This window comes from Chionomys nivalis, chromosome 1, assembly GCF_950005125.1.
Source record: "Chionomys nivalis chromosome 1, mChiNiv1.1, whole genome shotgun sequence".
NCBI lineage: Eukaryota > Metazoa > Chordata > Mammalia > Rodentia > Cricetidae > Chionomys > Chionomys nivalis.
This window is the reverse complement of record NC_080086.1, coordinates 75,362,004-75,377,901: the sequence shown is the minus strand read 5'-3', so window position 1 is coordinate 75,377,901 and position 15,898 is coordinate 75,362,004.

Genomic DNA, 15,898 nt, shown 5'->3' with positions numbered 1-15,898 from the left:
AAAATGGTCGTTTAAAAATCTTGGTACGTACTCACTCATTAGTGGACTCTACCATAAACAAAGGACATTAAGCCTATAGTTCGCAAGCCTAGAGAAGCCAAATAACAAGGTGAACCCAAAGACAAACATATATAGATCCTTCTGGAAATTGGAAGCAAACAGGATTGCTGGGCAAAAGTTGGGAGCATGGGGGTGGGGCTAGGAGTGGGGGTGGGGTTAGGGTAAAGGGAGAGGGGGAGAGAGAGGGGAGAAAGGAAAGACTGGAGAGAGTTTGGGGGAGTGTGAGGGTGGAGATGGAGGAAGGGTGGATATAGGAGCAGGGAAGAAGTTATCTACATTAAAGGAGCCATTTTAGGGTTGGCAAGAGACTTGGCTCTAGAGGGGATCCCAGGTGTCCACGGGGATGTCCCCAGCTAGGTCCTTGGAGGAGAGGGTGCCTGAACTGGCCTTGCCCCACTGTCACACTGATGATTATCTTGAATATCACCATAGAATCTTCATCTGGTGATGGATGGAATTAGAGACAGAGACCCTCATCAGAGCAATGGACTGAGCCCCCAAGGCCCAGTTGAAGAGCAGTAGGAGGGAGAAGATGAGCAAGGAAGTCTAGACCACGAGGGGTTGGTCCACCCACTGAGACAGTGTGCCTGTTCTAATGGGAGCTCATCAAATCCAGCTGGACCTGGACTGAACGAGCATGCGATCAAACTGGACTCTCTGAATATGGCTGGAAATGGGAGCTGACAGAGAAGCCATTGATAAAGGTACTGGGACTTGTTTCTACTGCATGTACTGGCTTTTTGGGACCCTAGTCTAGTTGGATGCAAAGCTTCCTAGGCCTTAATGTATGGGGGAGGGCCTTGGACTTCCCACAGGACGGGGTTCTCTTAAGGAGGGAGTAGGAAGGAGAAGGGTGAGTGGGGGAGCGGGAGGGGAGGAAGTGTAAAGTTTTGAGTGGAAAAAAATAAAAAAATAAATAAAATGTAAAAAAAAATCTCTCTAGCCCATAAATAGCCCATGCAACTTCTACCAAAATCTCTGCAGTTACCACATGCTATGGAGTAAACTGGTATCCTTTCTCAGGGTTCTCAGTATTGATCACAAAATGATTCAAGAATGGATTCAGGACAATGCTCAGAGGCAGTATTAGTAAAGTTTAATAGAAATTTCCAGGAAAGGCAGGTCTTTACATGTCAGCAGCTGACAAAAGAGGAAGATGAAGAAGAACAGAGAAATTCACACTTTTATAAGTTAAGCATGAGGTTCCACAAGGAAGCATGTGACAAACACTAAAGTAGTTTCTGAAAAATTAAAGTATCTCAAAGTACCAAATAAAAATACATAGGTCCTCAGCAGCATGTAAAAGACAGAGAAAGACATGAAAAAAAATGAAAAGTTTTGTGTTTTTGAATGCAGACCCAGACTCTTTAAGAACTGCTACTGGATAGGCTTCTGCACAGGAAAAGTTATAATTATTTATTAAAGATATAATTATCATTATCATTCTCATCTATTTTAGCATGTTTTAAGGTTGATAAGCCTTCCTGAAGGGTTATACATTGGCTAGGTTATAGACAGATCAAACTGGATTATCTCTTAGGTTTGGGGTACCAAGCAATGTTACATCTCCACCTAGAGGAGAGAGAGTCTTTCCTCTTGAGAAATAGCTTTCTTTAAAGGACTTCAACATAAGCCTGGGCTTTCAATATTACTGTAACATAACCTTGAAGCACATCACCACATTTAGTGTAAAGCAGCCAGGAGAAGTCTGCACGGGGTGATTCTGGGAAAGCCTGCATCTTCTATTATGTGTGGTTTTCTCCAAATAAAACTTACTCCAAATCCTTATGCTGACAAGAATCTTGAAACATTGGTCTCTTGTTGCTCTAGCTCTTATACATCCCCAGGCCTTTTCTCAGCTAGAAAGGACATCCTAGCAGTCATAATTTGCTCATGTAGACTCTCAGTAGGCCAGACAATGAGACCAATGTTCAAGGGCATACTTTGAGAAAGGATTCCCATTATAAAGGGACTCAAAACTAAATCAAGAAGCAACACACAAAATGTGATAAATACTAGGAAGCTGTTTATATAGAACAAACATACACTACTAAACCTATCTTAAAGAAGTCTTGATGTGTTTAAAGGTACAGTTAAAAACACAAAATTATTTGCAAACTCAATAGACAAACAACAAGTGTTTAAAGAATACAAATATTTTAAGTAGATTGATTTTAATTTTACAGATCAATAGTAAGAACATTTACTAATTTTGGAAATAAGACTTCCAGAATAAATCATCTTGTCTCCAGAACTTTTCACTGTTGAAAAAATTGATTGAGAAGAAAGGGGAAAATTATATTATTCCTTGTTTAGGCCTTTTGTCCAGTTTTTTTTTTTTTTTAAGAAATGCTCAAAAGTCCTTGGTTTTAACTTCCATGCCATATATTAACATCATGTGCTGTTATGCTCCCATATTTCTCCTCAGTATAACTAGATTTATCCACTCTCACTCAACTTTTTGTCTGCATTCAGTTCTTTGTACCTTACGTTTTAGTCTTGCTCTACCATCCTCTCATCTTTCCACACATATGCTTCTTCAAGTAGCACAAGAAAAATCATGTCCTGGCTTCCCCATGAAGTCTCTGAATATACACTTCTTATAAATTATACCTTTTCCTTTATAGAACCTATGAAAATTGAAATAAAATTATTTGTCATATAGATATGCATTTTCATAAATTGGATTTCCATGAACTTTTTGAATATCATAAGATTTTTAGTGTAAACATTCTTGAAATATTTGCTGAATGAGTTTGTGAAATAACTCACTAGTCTAAATCTGTAAGATTTACTCTGACTTCAGTAAGAAATTTACTCTGAACTTTAACAAAATTTTGACAGATTAATGAAGCAAAAATAAAATGATGAAAATAAATAATTATCATATTAAAAGCATAACATAGTGAATAAATCTTTTATTTATATACATATGTATGAATATATAAATTTAAACTTTTTAACTTATAAAAATGAAATTTTCTTTTCAAATCCTATATTATTGTCATGAAGAAAAATATATATTGTTAGAAATTATGATACTTGTTCTGGAGTCGATATAAGAATATTAGGTTTCAAAAACAAAACAGGCAAACAATGAGAAAAGCAAGCAAATGTATAGAATCTAAAGCCTTGTGAGATACTCAGAAAGAGAAAACTCTTCAAAATATCCTTGGGTCAAAGAGAAAGTGATTACGATAATTTAGACTATTTAGAAAATTACACGTTCCAAGGAAATGAGAGGAAAAAAACTCAGTATGTTGGCATCTTTTAATATACTAAACTAAAAAAAAAATTGGACATAAGGAAAAATTTGAAGGGAGGTACCTTCATTAATTTGAAAACAGAAAATTACCAAAATTCTAACTTAGCATCCAGATTCAATCTCTATTTGGATCAAATTAACAAAGGTCACCAGCAATTTGCATCCAGCAGATGTCTGTAAACTTTGTGTAGAGGAAGTCAGTGTGGGATTTGTTGAACATGTGTTCTGCATTGCTACCATCCTACACTGCTCCAGCAATGCTGAAACAGTCAATAGCATATCATCCATGAGTAGGATTTTCTTTAAAGAAATCTGCTTATGAAAATTTTTGAACTCTGCAAAATTTCCACATCAAAGAAATATTTGGGGATGATCATCTGGCTAACTGTATAAGAGTAAGGGCTGTTCAAACATGAAGGCCTAGGTTCAAATCCTCAATATCTACATAAAGAGTCAGGTATGGTTGTGCATGTTGCAACCTCAAATTTTGGGGAAAAGATGACTGATCTTGAAATATCAATGGCCAAGTAGCCTAAACAAAATCTCTGGCTTGAGGAAAAGATTATGCCTCGTTACAATAGAGCTGAGAGTGATCCTGTTCTGACTACCACATGTGTGCCTACACACTAAAGTGCATGTTCCACACACATATAATATAGTGAAATACACAGATACATCCATTAGTCATTGCCCTCTCATGTTTCAATTTCCCTAAAGTAAAAAAGTAAAAATAACTTGTAATCTCCAGATCCACAAATAACAGGAACAAATCTGTTGCTTGTCTATGTGTTAGATAAGAAAATATATAGTAAAGTTCACAAAAATCTGTAAGAGAGTTTTGGGTAAGCCAGGAAGTGATCTATCATTTAATACCACAGTCAATGATCTAGGTGTTCCTGCAAAGTATTTATATGTACCCTTTGAGTGAGAGATACATAACAGACATGAGAGACATACACTCATTTATATTATATATTTATTTCAGATCTTTAAAACTCTATGTAGTAAATGTTAAAAATGGCAGTAGCCTGGAAAAAATGTATTGTTCTATTTTCATGATTTCCAGAAGTTCATTATTTTACAAATATTACATACACTTTATCTTATGATCAAGTGTCTTGCAATCTTTGTAACTGGGAGATATTAAGTCATTAAAACTGCCTTCTCATGTACAGATGACAGCATTTACCACAACCTGTGTGGTGTACATATTGTAGTAACTGAGGCATCAGGAACTGAAGAAATGTGAAGAACCACATTAACAATAGCGATAATTTGGACCACGGACTCTGAAGGAAACCACGAACAGCATCCTACCACAGGCTATTTATTAAGCAGTGACCCTAGACGAGGAAGCTGTAGTGGTTGTATTCTGAACACACTATTTTTATCTAAAAGAGAAATGTTCCTCAATATTGGTACTTGTACCATGAAGAGGCTTCACCATTCCTCTGAGTCTGACATGGCAATATGTTTACCATTCCTGTGAGTTTGAGGCATTGGCATCTTTGACATGACTGTGCTCATATCAGTAATATATGTGCACTTGGGCCTTCATCTGCTTTCCATAGGCATGGCGATTATGATTAATTTTCGCATAGCCATTTTCTGTGCTTCTTCATTGTGGTTGTTTAACTGTTCTATGAAATGTAGCAGTGAAACACAAACTCTTAAACTAAAGTTTCTCTGATCCTGTAGGAGGGTAAAGACATGTAATAGTCTAAGTATTAATTTGATTAGCACAGCAAATCTTAGAGGATTGGAAGAATAACTGAAATTTCACCTTTTATTGAAGAGATCATTAAGTACTGTGTAGAATCTAGTAAAAGAAGATATCTATAAAGAGGCAATATTATTTTCTGCTTTGAATATGTGTCATATAACAGTTTACCAAGCAGAAACAATTCAACTGTTAATAGGTAGAAATGACAAACTCAACCTCCAAAGCACTAGGAGAATATTGTAATACATTTGTGTGAGTCTTCATGTTTGTATGAACATGTATATATTGTACACAATAGTCACTTTTAACTTTCCTTTATCTCTTTTTAAGCTTCATTACTTGTATCAATAGTGAGATTCAATGTGGAATTTTCCTACATGCACAGAACATGCACTGGTTGTACTAACCATCTTTCTATTATCCTCACTAAATATCTTCACTTTTTCCAAAGTATATAGCAATCCCTATGAATTCTTAGTTTCTAAGTGCTTGAGATTTAATTTTAAGTTAACATACAAAGTTTAAGTAAGCACTTGTGTGTTTGTGTATTTGTGCACATGCACATTGAGTGCATGCATGCATACAAATTTGGACATATTTGTACACTCATATAGGCCGGTAAGAGTAGACATGTGGGCAACTAGAGGCAGGTGGTTGACACTGGGTATCTTCTGCAATACCTCCTGCACATTGCTCTTTTAGACAGGGTTTCTAATTAGATGTTGGGCTCATGAACTGATTGCTAGCAGAAATCTTCCCCTCTCTACCTTCTTAGGTTATAGTAATTCAGTCCCTGTTTTGGTTTTTACATGCTGCTGAGAATAATACAGGTTCTCATGATTTGGGGGAATCAATTTACTTACTGAACTATATTCTCAGTCCTTGGACTATTTTCACTCACTATTTTAATTATGTAGGGACTAATTGCTGCTTTGTTAAGCAATTGGGCTGAAACATTAAGCACAATATCATTCATTAAATCACTGGTAAAGCTGTGTATTATATGCTATGTCTCTCTTGATACTGCACAGGAGGTTTAAACTCAGACTTCAAGCCTCTAGACTTATCTTCATATGAGCCCCTGTTCCTAAGAAACATAAGAAAAAAGAAAACTTGATTACCTATTGTCATCTTTCATGGGAAATGTTAGTAATTACTGTCCCAGAATTATCCTAAAATCACAGCAAGTCAGTCAATAGCTCTGTCTTCATCATTTATTGTCTTCTAGTTCATCTTTATGTATTTGGGGCATTATTAATTTAAACTTTCAATAATATTAAAAGTTTATAGTTTGAACTGATATGTATGTATCCTTCATCCATCTCCTCAAAAACAGTCATATATTGAAGTCATAGTCCCAACATGATCACATTTATTAGACAATTAAACCTGATGACATTGTAAGGGCAGAAGCCATGGCTAAATATAAAAATAGAGGGAGGAGAGCTTCATTTGTAATCAAGAATATTGATCTACTACTTCCTAGTCTCCAGAATTTGATATAGTGAGTCGTTTTGGCCACTTAATTTATCTCTGTAGTTACTGTAGTCAAAATAGTCATATGTAATTGCTATTTAGGTTTTTTTCTTTCCTGAATTGTTTCCCCATTTAAATCCTTCCACTACAGGATAACATGTGCAATTGAAGAAACAATGAAGGTGAGTTTATTGCAGCCATTCTCCTTCAAAAATCACACAGGCAGTAATGACACAAAGCTAACAAACATGACAGGGCAACTGCACATATGAACTCACAGCAGCTCTTATTGCCTACAGAGGATCTGCATGAGATCAAGCCAGTCAACATTTCATCATGGAGTCGGCAGGGTCACACGATACCCAACCTTTAGCTGGAAAGTTACTATCATTTGTTCATTGCTGGAGAAGGGAAAGTCACTTCAGTGTGGTGACAGCTTGTCTATTGACCAAACTGCAGGGCAGGACCACACACATGTAACTGTGGGCAGCACTAATTAAACTCAGGTCAGAAAAAGAATGTACAATTATGGAGGGAAACATCTTAGAGGGATTGGATGAGGAGTTAGTGATGAACAAAAGCAAAGTCATATATATATATATATATATATATATATATATATCAAAGAATATTAAAAATAAAATAAACTTATTAAAAATACCCACATAGGTTATGGCCTTCATTGAAATTAAGGCATATTTGACTCTCTATGCCAATACCAATACAGAGCTCTATTTTCATGTTTTTTATAAGTTTAGATAGTATAGCAATTTTTTAGTCCCTTTTCTTCTACACCTATGATTGACTGAATGTCTCACTAAATCTTCTTTCATAGGAATATGCTTCATGCTTTGGCACAATCTTGGAAAATTTATTTGGAAGCTATTGAATTTGAACTATCCAAAGATAGTTAAATTAGGTCACAAGAAGAAATAAAAATGTGTAGGACAATGTTATATTAGTATAAATAAAATGCATCAAGATAGCTCAGTGGATAAGCTCCTACTTATAAAAGTGTGACAGCTAAATATGAATCTCCAGAAACTGCAAATCCTGGTATTGTAAGTAATATTTCTAATCCCACCAGTGTTGTTAGGATCTGGGAAACAGAAGTGGGAGAATTCTTGAGAACTAATGAGTAAACTTCACGGATAAGAGATCCTGCTATACAATGGACTGAAATCCCAAGGTCCAAATCAGGACCAGAAGGAGAGAGAGCACGAGCAAGGAACTCAGGACCGCGAGGGGTGCACTCACATTCTGACAATGAGGACTGCTGAGAAGTCAAGAACAATGGCACTGGGTTTTGATCCTACTGCACCTACTGGCTGGCTTTGTGGGAGCCTAGGCAGTGTGTATGCTCACCTTACTAGACCTGGAAGGAGGTGGGAGGTCCTTGGACTTCCCACAGGGCAGGGAACCCTGACTACTCTTAGGGCTGATGAGGGAGGGGGACTAATTGGGGGAGAGGGAGGGAAATGGGAGGCGGTGGCAGGGAGGAGGCAGAAATCTTTAATAATTAAATAAAAAAAATTAGGAACAACAATACAAAAAAGAGATCCTGCTCTAAAGAAGGCAAAAGGAAAGTTCCCAAATCAAAGGTTGTCTTTCTACCTCACATGTTCACATGCATACATGCATATCTACATATACACACAAATATACACACACATGCCACCATCACTACCACCACTACCACAACCACCACTACCACCACAACGTTATATAACACCACAATTAAAATTAAATATGTAAATGATAAAGTATTACCTCAACTTTCAACCACAGTGAAGCAGCCAGTCTAGCTAGGGCCAAGTGTGCAATGGGGCATACTCTTTTTTTGAAAATTGTCTGTGGGCAAAAGGCTTGAATGTAATAGTCTTAGATCTTAAATTCTGCCATTTAATATTTGTGTTTCCTGAGAGAAGTAAATTCATCACTGACTCTCAAAGCCTTTGATTGTGAAATAGAGTCTTCATAAATATTAACTTGCAAACCAAAGAGGAGAGCTGCATAATATTAGGCACAGGCTAAGTGAAGGATAGAGGACATTCAACACTGCTCTTTTATAAGGTAAACTTATTCTCTGAAAGGCTTCAAAGTGATGAATTGGAAATCTAAAGAAAATCTTGTGGAGACACGGCTATAGCTATGTGGATGATACTGTTTTCTCATCAACCTGCCAAGCCGTAATATAAAATTTCACAGCATAATTTCTTAACTGAAAGCAGAAGTGATAAATTACTATTTATGTCTATTTCCAGTACTTGTTTACATATAGGTTTTACAGTGAATAAATCTTAAATCATACATATCAAAATAAGCAAAGCTTAAATATATGTACATGATTTTTTAATTTCCAATTAGCAGCTTGTAAAAGTTAAAAGACTCTTAAATGCTTAAGGCCATTATCAAAAAGAAATATTGTGCCTTGGAAAACAGGGAAAAATATCTAGTAGCTTTTGTTTTTCATCAAAACAATAATACATACAAAGCACATATAAACTCTAAAATTAAATTTTAATGTAGAGAATAAACACAATTATCTGTCAAGTACATGAAATAATATTATGCAATATTATGACCCAGCAGAGAAATATAAGTAAAGATATAGTTAGATATTGCTTTACAAATACTAGGATGTGTATATTTAAGGTTACAGAGTATTTTTATACAGTTAAATATGTTTATTGCAGGTGGGAATGATAAAAAAGGCACAGGAGCTTTTGAAACAAGTCTGGCAGTTCATTAAAGAATTCAGCAAGTTATTGTATGAATATGCTTTGCATGTATCAATTGGCATGCATGCAAGAGAATTTAAATCACAATTTCATAGAATGTGAAATGTTTATACAAATGCCCACAGCATTATTAATAAATAACCAAAAATATGGATAATGTAATTGACTAACAGACCATGAAAGAATGAAAATTGTTACAAGGTATTTATAATATATAATTCTTTTCCCATAAGAGAGTATAATTAGACATATGCTATAACATGTATGAACCTTGAAACATCATATTATGTAAAAACCATGATATGAGTCCCAGCACGCGGAGGCAGAGTCAGGCAGACCTCTGTGAGTTCAAGGCCAGCCTGTTCTACAAATGTAAGAACAAGGACAGGCTCCAAAGCTACACAAAGAAACCCTGTCTGGTAAAGAAAATAAAATAAAAAAAATGAAAAAATAAAATAAAACCAAACAAAATAATGATGTGTAATATATCTTTGCATATGTGTTCATATTAGACAGATCTTTAGAGTCATGAAGTGGATGTGGAGAATTATAAAGTAGAATGTTTGCTTACTAGATAAAGTGTCCTAATGCCAACTGTTTTAATACTTGCATAGAGTTCATGTTCTTAAAGACTAGAATAGAGCCAATGTTTCTCAAATTGTTATTCTCCTCATTCTTAGATAAAATGTAGGAAATTTTTGCAGTTGTTATGTGTGATGGCATAACTCTGTAATCTGTCACCCATCACTAAGGACATAGAGGAGAGGATTCAGGTATAACCTCAGGCACATATCAAAGTCAAGACTGGCTTGGAATACACACATAAAACCTCGTCAGCAAGAACAAAACGAGAGAGAGAGAGAGAGACAGAGACAGAGACAGAGACAGAGAGACAGACAGAGACAGAAACAGAGAGAGAAGGAGGGAGGCAGAGACAGATACAGAGACATAGACATGGACAAAAGTACAGAGACACACACAAATATTTGCATTTATTTGAATCCCTATAAGCATTATATAAATGTGATCATTTTACTTCATAAATACCCTTTATTTTATAACATATCTCTCTAGAATTGTCAGAGCAATAGCAATTTAAACAGTTAATATTTTATTATTGAAAATAGACAATTTTCCCATACAACATGTCATGATTATAGTTTCGCCTCCCTCCATTTCTTCCAGTTTCTCCCACATTTCCTCCCCTCTGGACCTACTCCACTATCTCATTATAAAAGAAAAAGCTGCTAAGAGATAAGAACCAAGCATGACATGATGGAGGAGGGTCATCTGTCTATGTGTTACTCTCCTTGGTCAATAAAGAAACTGCCTTGGCTTTTTGATAGGGCAGGATTTAGATAGGTGGAGTAGACAGAACAGAATGCTGGGAGAAAGAAAGCATAGTTGATCAGACACAATGGAGCCAGCCACCAGGTCAGACATGCTGAATCTTTCCCGGTAAGCCACCGCCTCATGCTGCTACACAGATGATTAGAAATGGGTTAATCAAGACATGAGAATTAGCCAATAAGAGGCTGGAACTAATGGGCCAGGCAGTGTTTAAATGAATATAGTTTGTGTGTTGTTATTCCGGGGCTAAGCTAGCCATGCAGGAGCTGGGCGGGATGAAAAGCAGGCCTGATCGCCTCCTTACTACAATGACAAGATAAAATAAAAACATACATATCAAAATTGGACACAGCAATTCAACAGGAGAAAGAGTCCAAAGGGCAGGCAAGAGTCAGAGTCACTCATTCTCATAGTCAAAAGTCCCATAAAGATACTAAACTAAAAGATTATATATATATATATATATATATATATATATATATATATATATATATGACTTTTTGAAGACCCATGCAGGCCTTTTCTTGCCTTGTATCTTCAATCTTTGTGAGCTCATATGAACCTTGCTTAGTTGGTTCAGAGGTCTGTGTTCAGGTGTCCTCCATCTCCTCTAGCTTTTTCAATCTTTGTGTCTCAGTGCAATTTTCAAACCAACTAAAAGAGGACTGATATTTCAGATATAAACCTTACCTTATTTTCATTTTCCTTTATTATCAAATAGTAATTTCATCAAAAATCTCTGTATTTATAAATAGTTAGATTAAAAATCATAAGCACCTTTTTGTAAGTACTTAATTTCCACAATGGAGATAATAACCCATCTTATAGCTTGGTGTATTCTCCAATACTTAGATGGCTCATCTAATGAGTTTGGCAGTTGCTCATAATTCTTGAACCAATATTAGACACAATTAACCAATTGTTGTATTCTCTACCTATTGACTATAGATAAAACCCCTGTTAGAACGTGGCCAAAATGGCAAAAGAACTAATACGCATTTGAAACTCTTAATTATATGCTCATTCGAAAGCATAATTCATACCAATGGCTTCCTACCTGTCTTAGATCTATTTTTATGTACTTTTGAGGACAAAGTATGATTTGTTATTTGAAAATGCACATTTGACTTTCTTATTTTCATCTCCTCTATAAAGAAATGAATACCTATCTACTCAGAAAGAGAATACAGGAACAGGATTGTACATATTATACATAACCATAAACTAATTTTGTGGTAAATGGAATTTTATTGTGTGCCAAAAGAGCATATAAATAGACTGATCATCCTGGTTAATTTTATTTGTCAAATTGACACAATCCAGCATCACCTAGGAAAGGAGTTTTAATCAGGAACTTTCTGAATTTAGATGAACTGTAGGCATGTATATGCAGGATTTTATTAATTGTGAACTGAATTAAGAAAATTTAGTCCATTTTGTTTTATACATTCCTTAATCACAGGGTCTAGAAAGTCTAAGAATAAACACAGCATACAAATCTTGAGTTCAAAAAATTATATGTTCATTTTCTTTTTGCTCTTGACCCTGGGTATGATGAGATTTGCTTCTTGAATATCTACCTTGAATTCCCAGTGGTGACAGACTCTGCCTGGGAATTATCAGCCAAATAAATTCCTTTCTCCTAAAGTTCCTTTTTGACTGTTTTGCCTGTTGTCTAATTGAGACACAATAAAACAATAGAGTCACATATATTACAAATCAAATACATTTCAGGTAAGTTATAATTTATCTCCATTTAAATGGTGAAAGTTGCTGTTTTTAAGATGTATGAAATCTCCAAAATGCAAATTCTTTTCTTTCAGACAGTTAACAAACCAGGAAGCACTGTGGGCAAGCACACCATTTTTGAAGAAGATAAATTTTATGCTGCACTTAATAAAGAGGCCCATTTTCCCAGATTAAGAAGAAACAAACAGACTTGGGAATGCAAGTCTGTCTGTCATGTAGGAATGCCAAAGCAACCTACATACTTTATAAGAATGTCAAGCCTGGCAATGTTAACATGCAATGTTAACTTTAATGCCCAAAATGTTGAGGACTTAAAAAGGATTGGGTTTTATCATAGCACCGTAGTACTTTGCTTGGAAGTCAATGGTGCTGGCTTTTCTTTCTTTTTATTTTATTGATTAATTTTTTTTCATTTATTTTACAAACTTACCATAGTTCTTCAATCCTCCATATCCTTCTACCTCCCTAATTTCTACCACAACCTCAAGCACTCCTACTCTATCTCCTTCAAAAAGGGGCATCAACAAATCATGGCACATTTCAATGTCTTTTGAAGCACTGAGACAGAATTCTTCAAACTTGAAACATACTCATTTGAAGCCAGGTATTTTTGCTGTTGAAATTTCTTGCATATTATACCAGGCTCTTGACTTCTGACCTCTCTTCTATGGAATCTAGAATTATTCTCAACCACAGCTATTCAGTGCTGGCAAAAATTATCAATGTTTTCAGGATGGAAGACAACAACCTCAAATGTGTGTGTGTGTGTGTGTGTGTTTATCTGCCAGGCTCTGTACACATGTGTATCTGTGTGTGTCTTCCTCCATCCTACTGTCTCTAGTGAAGAACACTTCTTGCACCTTTCGTCCTATTACATTTCAGCTCTGCTTTGCCAGAAATTTTCCCTGATGCCGTGAGTTTAAAAAGTTGTCTCAGCTTTTCCCAATCACATCTTTGCTATTGCTAGAATTCACTATGGTGCACAGAAGGTTTTGTTGTCATTAACTTGCTTTTGCAGTTTGTTTCCCATTGCTATGATAAACACCATGAACACATCAACATAGGAAGGAAAAGGTTTCTTTAAACTTTCAGCTTACAATTAGTCTTATATAAACAGAAAGACCTAGTAGTAGGAATGGATCAGAGGCCATAGATTATAAGTGCTTAGTTGCTTGCTCATGCTAGATTTCCCTAAGTTTAGGTCTATTTTTTTAATCCTTACTGCTTACTTTGCCACATATTAAATTTCACATTTACCTGGATATGAAAGCCAGCATTCTAATTCATTTATTTTGCAGTGATAAAATACACAAGCAAAAAGGAACTTTAGTAGAAAGGAATTTGTTTGGCTAATAATTCAAGGTCAGAGTCTATCACCTCTGGAATACAAGTCAGATATTCAAGAAGCTAATCACATCATATTCAGGGTCAAGAGCAATATATATAGGACCCATGGTTGCCTATGCAAAGGTGGCACTGCCTGCAGTGGGGAAGCTCTTACATATTGTTTTTAAACAAAAAAACTGCCCTAAAGATTTGCTTATAGGCTATCTGATGGACAAATTTCCTCAATTGACATCCATCTTTCCACATCACTTTAGGTTTATGTTAATATGGGAAGAAGAACTGAGCAGCACACCCACCTGCCTCTTTGCTGGCAGAGAAGTTTTAAAGTTGAGAGTCTTTCTAATTCATCTATCCATATATAAAACCTTATATAAACGTGAGCACAATAACTGTTCAGAAGACTGAAATGAGATTAACATCTCTGATATGTTAAACAGATTAAAGAAATTATAAAGTGGTATAAAGATGTGGTATAACTAAAGAAACAAAATAGATATAAAAGTTCAGATATTCGCCGGGCGGTGGTGGCGCACGCCTTTAATCCCAGCACTTGTGAGGCAGAGGCAGGCGGATCTCCGTGAGTTCGAGACCAGCCTGGTCTACAAGAGCTAGTTCCAGGATGGGCTCCAAAACCACAGAGAAACCCTGTCTCAAAAAAACAAACAAAAAAAAAAGTTCAGATATTCATAAAGGAAGTAAAGTAAACATTTCTCATGGGAGTAACTGAAAACAATACTGAATTGTAGGAAGTGCACAGAGAATGTTATAACCAACTTTAAAGTTCTTTTCTTGATAACTATTTTACTCTGCATGAATCTGGGTTTTGTATACCCTGGGACAAGTTAAATCTGTGTTGTCATTACATTGATAATTCAAGACTCAGAAATGTGAATGCATTTGTTATTTTTCATCACTGTGATCAAATACATATCAGATGCAAATAAATGAAAGGTTTATGTGACTAGTTTTAGAGACTACAGCTCTAGGAAACAGGGGTCATCATGTTGCAGAGGGTATGGTAATAGGTGGATGATGAAGCTGTGTCCACAGTCAGAAAGCACAGAAAGATGAGTGCTGGTGTTGTAGTTACTCTCTGATTTTTATGCAGTTCTGTGACTCTTGTCTCATGAAGAGTGCTGTACATATTTCAGGTGGAGCTTCCTACTTCAAAAAATCTAATCTAGAAAATTAAATTTGAAAGAAGCACTCATAAGTTTTTACTCCAACCTTTTTGAAAGAACTCAAGAATAGAAATGACTACATAACCTTTTTGATGGCCAGTATGTTTCAAATCAAACAAAAATAGGTATTTATATTAGGTATAATGTAAGAGAAGTACGGGAATCACTCGAAAGTCTTGTCAGGAGTTAGGCATCACACTCTCAGAAGCTGATGATATATGGTGCACAATCCCATGGGGATTTAGAATTTGTTTATTTATTTATTCAAAAATCTTAGAAAGCCAATGACTGTTTTTGGCAAAATCAATAGCTTCCTTGTATAAAAATTGTAGTGTAAATTATAACAACTCGTAGATATGACATGTTTAGAGAGTATATAGGAGAAAGGAAAAGGAAGATGTGTGGAGAGTACACTTAGCGTATGACTATCCATATCTTCAACAATCGTGCCAAGCTCCATTGGACTTTGAGTTTGGTGAACACCTTCCCACAAAACAAAAAGTAACAGAAATCTATTACTATTACTCCAAAAGGACTGATGTTCTCTCTGGTAGGTTCATGTTTGTTGAACGATCTCTATTTTTGGTGTACCAAAACATCTTCAATATTTTACTAATCACTCGAATTTTGGAGTTGAAATTACAAGCTTTGCATCTTCAAGATGACCTATATGGTCACATTACCAAATGATGAGGAAGAGAAAACATATTTTTTAATAAAAAAAATGTGTCTAATGATGGCAATGAGACATACATGAGAACATGCTATATATGGATTTGGAGTGTTTTAATTAAAAAATTTCAAGTTATTTGTGGATCCTAATGGTGCTTTAATAAATCTTGATAGTCTCAAGGACATGCACAGAAAAATTGTCTTGGCGTTTCCCAGACTGATTAAGGAATTAAATCTTATGAAACTAATCACACTATTAACTTGAACAATTAAAATATTTTCAATTCTTTTTGTCTTAATTTTTGAAATAAATGGTATGTTGTGTGTGTGAGAG